The 6,062-nt window shown below is 38.1% G+C and overlaps 1 pseudogene; it reads right to left on the bottom strand.

Annotated features, from left to right (window-relative positions):
• On the bottom strand, window positions 1-4,177 carry LOC111343561 (uncharacterized; annotated as a pseudogene).
• Window positions 4,178-6,062: the final 1,885 nt, after the last annotated feature.

Here is a 6,062-nt window from a genome sequence, read left to right as displayed (position 1 = left end):
ATTTCTTCGCTGCATGGTCTATTGCACAACTTTGGTTTACTCTGAAACTGGCTCAAACTTAAACCATCTGTACTCAAAGTTTGCAACAAAGTCACCGATACACCGGGGCACATTTGCTGGACTGAGACAAACGCAGGCGAATGGTCGTGCACTCCAATCCTGAAATGCCGGTCCGGTGTAACCCCCAATCGGTCTGTAGGCCAGGCAGAGATTCTGCCCTTGCCAACCATCATAGGTGAACCCTTCATTCTTGACCTTCAGCTTAAAGAACGTGTGTAACATGGGCTCACTCGGCATCTGTTGTGTCAGGTATTCGAAGTTGAACTTCTTGTTGGGATAGTTAGAGTTGCAAGGCAACACTTTAAAGCCGGTGGAAAGATCACTATTTCCAGGCTCAATCAGGAAGAGACATTTGCTGCTGTCATCTTTGGGACGGAGTGCGTTGTCACTATTAAGTTTCCAAAGCTGATTATGATTATCGGTACAAGCGCGGCCATATGGTGTGGTTTCTGATCCTAAGTTGGTCAAACACCTGCATTTCACTAAGAATTGAAAGGTCGAATTTTTTAATAGGTGTTTAGGCACTATTTTTATTAAAAAGGAGATATGTTTGCAAAGAAGAATACATCAAGATTCATTTGTTTCAAATCGCTGACTGAGAACTGTTTAATCGAAGGAATGCTAGGTAGAGTTATCAACTCGCTTAACGTGGTATCAATCCTGACAAAACCATATCGTCTCGCTGTACATGATTTTGAATGGTTCATCAAATGAATTAAAAGGGTAAATTAAACCTGGTGGAACTTTGAAAAGATTCTATTGATTTTCAATAAAGCTTCTTTCTGGAAAGCGAATTACTACACCCCGTTTGTTTCCGATGAAACCTGTCTAGGATAAACCGTGTATTTTACCGCTAGCTTATCTAGTTAACAAAAAAGCAAATAATTGATCCACAAAGCATGATCCAAACAAAAGTACTCTTTTCTAACATACCTGTGGTATATATCCTCCTCCCTCTCGCCCCAGTCATTGTAGGTGTCATTACTGTAAGTGTGTGACCACCGTATTCTTCCATACGCTGGGGTACCTAAGAGCGCCGAATTTATCGATCAAAAGCAATTTACGTTGGGAAATATGTAGACAGGTTGATGTCCAACTGTCCCTTGTTAGGAAAAGCTGACCTCGATCGATCTGTCACGATATTTCATTGGAAACAAATGAGATTGAGCCGGATGCTCTTGACTTAGGGGGAGGAAACTTTTGAAATTGTGGTCAACTTGAATCAGGTCGTTCAGCAATTAGACAACTGTGTGCAGACAAATTGTGTACAGTTTTTCCTGACTAGCTAATAGGGGATCATTAAGGTGAGCTATACACCTGGGCCTCTCTTAAAGGAATCTTTGGGGATACCCCAACTAAAATATAGAAGTTTAAACCATTCAAAAATTATGAAGAGAAGAGATATATATACTTGTGAGGCCAGTGCAAAAATAAATAATATCATGCTAAGGTATAGAAAAGGGTTACAGATATCATCAATTCTGATAATTTTTTTGAAGACTTGAGGTTTTGATGCTTTTAAAAATCTCTTGAGACTAAATCAGAGAAAGTTTATCTAAATTCAGGCAGATATCAAACAAAAGGCTACCCCGTTTACCTGTCGTCTCGTCATAACGACAATATATCAAAATAAGTAGATATAATGAGAGAGGTGGTATGTGAGGGGCTAAAGTTTGCTTAGGAATGGTATAACAAGGTGGGTAGGGGCTACCTAGCTTGGGAAAATCTCAAGTAGATATCCTTTCTCCATCAAACTTACTCACCTTGATGGTCGATCATTCTCGTAAAAGCTCGAGCTATGGCAGGATCTTCGCACTGGGCCACTTTTTTCATCTTGTTATCGACACTATTTAACTCTACAGTTCGCCTGTATTCGTTGTCTTCATACTTTTTATAGATGTGGCTCTTCGAAACGGCATAACCGTTCGCCTCAAGCAATCGAATCCTTGCGATAAAATTCATGAGATCGGTGAAAGCGCCAGTTCCTTGTTCTCCGTTCTTCCAGGCGTAACCCTCGAACATGTCATACGTGTTCAGAATGGGGTCACAGATGTTTTCAAGAAGAAGAATTAGAGCTTCCTTTAATGCAACGAAGTGGTCTTCAACCTATATGCGAAAGGAATATTCAAATCAAGTACTTTTCTATAAAATGTTGCAACTTCAGCCTTGGCAAGATCAGGACGATTTATCCGAAAACACTGATAGTGGTCTGGCGGTTTGAAACTATCGGATTGTATTGCATTTTCTCGTAGACGCACCCTATTTACTATTTTTTTGAGAGAAAGTAATGCGGGATTCTGAGACCAGTGTTGAATCGAAATGGCTGGCATAAACTTGCGATTCGCATAGGAAGCAGTGCAAAATAGCTCAGCGGGGTCAAATGCGTTTTCCTTAAAATATTTTTAAACGATAAGTGAGAACATAGGATAGCCTTAAAAGCATGCTAGTAGTTTGATAGTCTGGCAGATACTGAAATACAAAAAATACAACGAAAATCCTAAAGAACCTTTAACCAGGAGGTAAGAATTTGTGACAAAAATGACTCAAGTTCTTTTAAAGTTAATGATAAGGCCAATGCAAATCTTATGAGTCGGACGAAGGTTTTTAAACGTAACAAAATCAATACAACCAGTTTTTACGATTTTTATGGTAGCCTTCAATAAAAGGCAACACAGAGCAACTTATCTCAAAGCTACTCTTCGAGCAAACTCACATCATCAAACCATTTTTGTCTTCTTTGTTGCATCAAGTCTTGGTTAGGATTTTGCTTATATGTCTTGTTTGCTTCCAAGTATTCCTTTCGCAAGTTGTCGATAATTTTTAAGGTTCCAATCTGATTGGCGACGACAGTTAGGATCTGAGTGTACTAAGATCCAGCGAGGAGATCTTGGAATCCCTCTGAAGAATAAAACAGATTTACCTTTAAGTTCGAAATTGGACGTAAAATAAATACACGAACAGGTGGAGTACTGAGGGGATCGAAATTTGGTTGTCCTTGCTGTCAATCATCGCTTTGCTTTTATTATCAAATTGCGCCTCTCTTCCCAGAATTTAAAAACAGCTGCTTTTAACAAATCCGAAAAATTCCTGTAGGAAGTGAAAGGGGGCGAGGTCGGTCTTTAAAAATGGTCAACATCCTCGCCCTGGAGGCTTATACAAACCATTATGTTCCTGGTATTATATAAAATTAAGAAAATAATTTGAAGTGAAATATAAATGTAAAAAATTTGGAGATTAAATTAAAGGGAACACAATGAGGGGTTAAACACTTCATTCATTTTTCACAGCACGCATCCCGTTTAAGCAAATAGAGAGGCTGAAGTAAAAGCTGTAGATTAATAGCAAAAACTCTCCTGTTCATGGTCCGTAGAGATATGTTACTTCCGTATAAGCTTCGAGTTTGACATGTGCCATTAGCCTTAGACGTCGACCTACTTAAGCTCTCTGATGAGATATTGAAGAACAAACCCAGTAGAAACCATAATTTCTTACCATTTAGTGAGATAACCAGTACAAGGATCGGTTGCGGAGTTACAACTATAGCCTGTGAATCTTACCTGTGGCTATTTGGCTATGTCAACTAAGTTGTCAAATAATGTCAACTGACGTTTCGAGGCTAACGCTCGAAACGTCAGCTTTTTTATTCGTCACGGTGGCAAATTTGCAATTTCAACTTAGTTGATATAACCAAATTACCTGGTTAACCCCACCGACGCAACGCCAGTTTCTTTAGATACTTTCAGCCTTTATTCACTTACCTGTGGCTAGCTCACTAACTGCATCTCTGAGACCAAGTTTTAGAAGAGCATGACACCCATGAGACAACCAAATCATAACTTAGGAGATTCCAAAACCCTCATCACTGACATCATCTCCAACATGCCCAAAAACATATTTTTTCTAGCCATCTCCTTAAACTCACCGTTAACTTGATCAGCAAGGCCTTCAATTTGCTGTTTGATCTTGTTAAGGTGTTCCACGGTGATCTGACTTCCTCCTTCGAATACTCCAGTTCCCATGAAGCGGTTAATGTTGTCGAACCATCCAACGACATTATTGCATCTTCCCATGAAGTCTGGAATGTTGTTAAAAGCCGTGAACGCAGCCATGATCACTCCAAAGAGACCTAATTTTTTTTCTGCAAATGAATTGTAAAATGAATAGCCGTGCTTTCACCTGTTTTGGTTGCAGTGGTTATTTTTTTCAACAATATATTTGTAGCAGTCTTTAAATTACCGTTCAATGATTTTTGCGTAATACCTGAAATACACGGGTTTGCATTGCGGACCCAGTTTGTCCGAGTTAACAATAACCAACTAAACCAAAATGATTTAATGGAATAATTTGGATATATCAACAAAGTTGAAATGGTAAATTGGCCACCGTAACATTTACAAAAGCTGACGTTTCGAGCGTTAGCCCTTCGTCGGAGCGAATAGAGGAATTGTGGGTTGTGTGTGCTTTTAAAAGCAGAAAATGGAGCTACGTTATTGGTGGGAACATGGCAACGAGAAAACCATGAATAAATTAGTGGAATGAAAAGCGCGCGTTGATCCCTGTGGGATTTAGACTGCCGGTTTGAAAGATGAACTTTTGTTCAAGATTTTACTTGATACGTTTAGTAGATACTAACACGAATTTTGTTTAATTGACACGTTTAGTAGATACTAACACGAATTTTGTTTTTTTTACTTAAAGCCCGTCTTTTTTCTGAATAAAGGCCATGCCAGGGAAGTAAAGTAACGCGTACTGAAAATATCACTTGATGTATTGTAAAATTTGTCCGTTTCTCTGGGAAATGATGCCGATGGCGTTTCCCTAGACTCTGGTGAGATTCAGATATAAAAACGACAAGGCCAAACAAAAGAAGGAGCAAGGAAAGACTTTTCATCTTCCTCGAAGATCGGGCTGACTGACTTGGCTCTTATCAATCGGCAGTCTCTTAGTTTTAAGTCACATCACTTCCCCTATTCTATTTTCATTGTAAATAATCAATAATTACTGCAGGGAGAAAATCACGTAATGTCTTAGACTTACAGGTTGGTATATTAATTAAGTAACTTTATCTGGTATTTTTTTAGATCTCAGATCAGCCTCCCCCTTCCCGTATTTTGGAATAATTTCTGCTCGTATTTTAAGACCTGGTAATTTTTCACTGTTCTTTTAGGTAGAGATGTAAATATATGCCCTATGGGTAATAATGAACTCCATTCGCGAGCAATAACGCCATAGACGGATTTGCCTAGATGATTTAAGGATTGACAACCATGTCAAAAATAAATCATTGTTCAATTTGGCATTTGACAGGGTGACGAAGATAAGCCGGCTGTATCAAAGATTTTTTTTTATTTTTCCAACCTTGTAAATGCATGATAAATGTCCTCCATTTTGATGAAAAAGTTAAAATACTATTAAAAAGAAAAAAAACAAACAAACCAAAAATATAAATATATCGGTGTCATCTTTATTTCAGCGATAAATGGGAACATCGGTGAGGCGATAATTATAGTAAAGTACAGCTAAACGTCATTATTTTTTAATGAAGAACACTTATTCATCTCGATGACTTTTACCTGTACGTCAATATCAGGACCTTTCCTGATGATCATAAGAAAAGGTCGTACATTTATCGTTCGAAAGGAAAAGTGTAATGTAAAGTAAGGTGCTTATGTTGGAGTGATCAGATACTTTTTTACCGGTACCAATAATACATAATTAGACTTAAAGTCATCTTTAGCAATAGATCATTTTCATAATTTTAAAGTCATCTTTAGCAATAGATTCATAATCTCTTGTCCTTAAGCATCGTCTGTCTAGATGAATGTTTTGAATGAAATTTTGAGTGAATTTTGCAGTTTTATGTTTCAAAGTTAAAAATTTCGAACTTACAGATGAGATATGTTGTTGACATGGTACAACCTTTTTACATAGTTGCTGTGCCATGACTGGTAAGGTAAACTAGGAACCTGTAAAAAACTGGTATTTACCGGTGGCTTCTCTAC

This window comes from Stylophora pistillata, chromosome 7, assembly GCF_964205215.1.
Source record: "Stylophora pistillata chromosome 7, jaStyPist1.2, whole genome shotgun sequence".
Classification (NCBI taxonomy): domain Eukaryota; kingdom Metazoa; phylum Cnidaria; class Anthozoa; order Scleractinia; family Pocilloporidae; genus Stylophora; species Stylophora pistillata.
The sequence above is the reverse complement of the archived record's forward strand: the minus strand, read 5'-3'. Positions and strand labels throughout refer to the sequence as shown.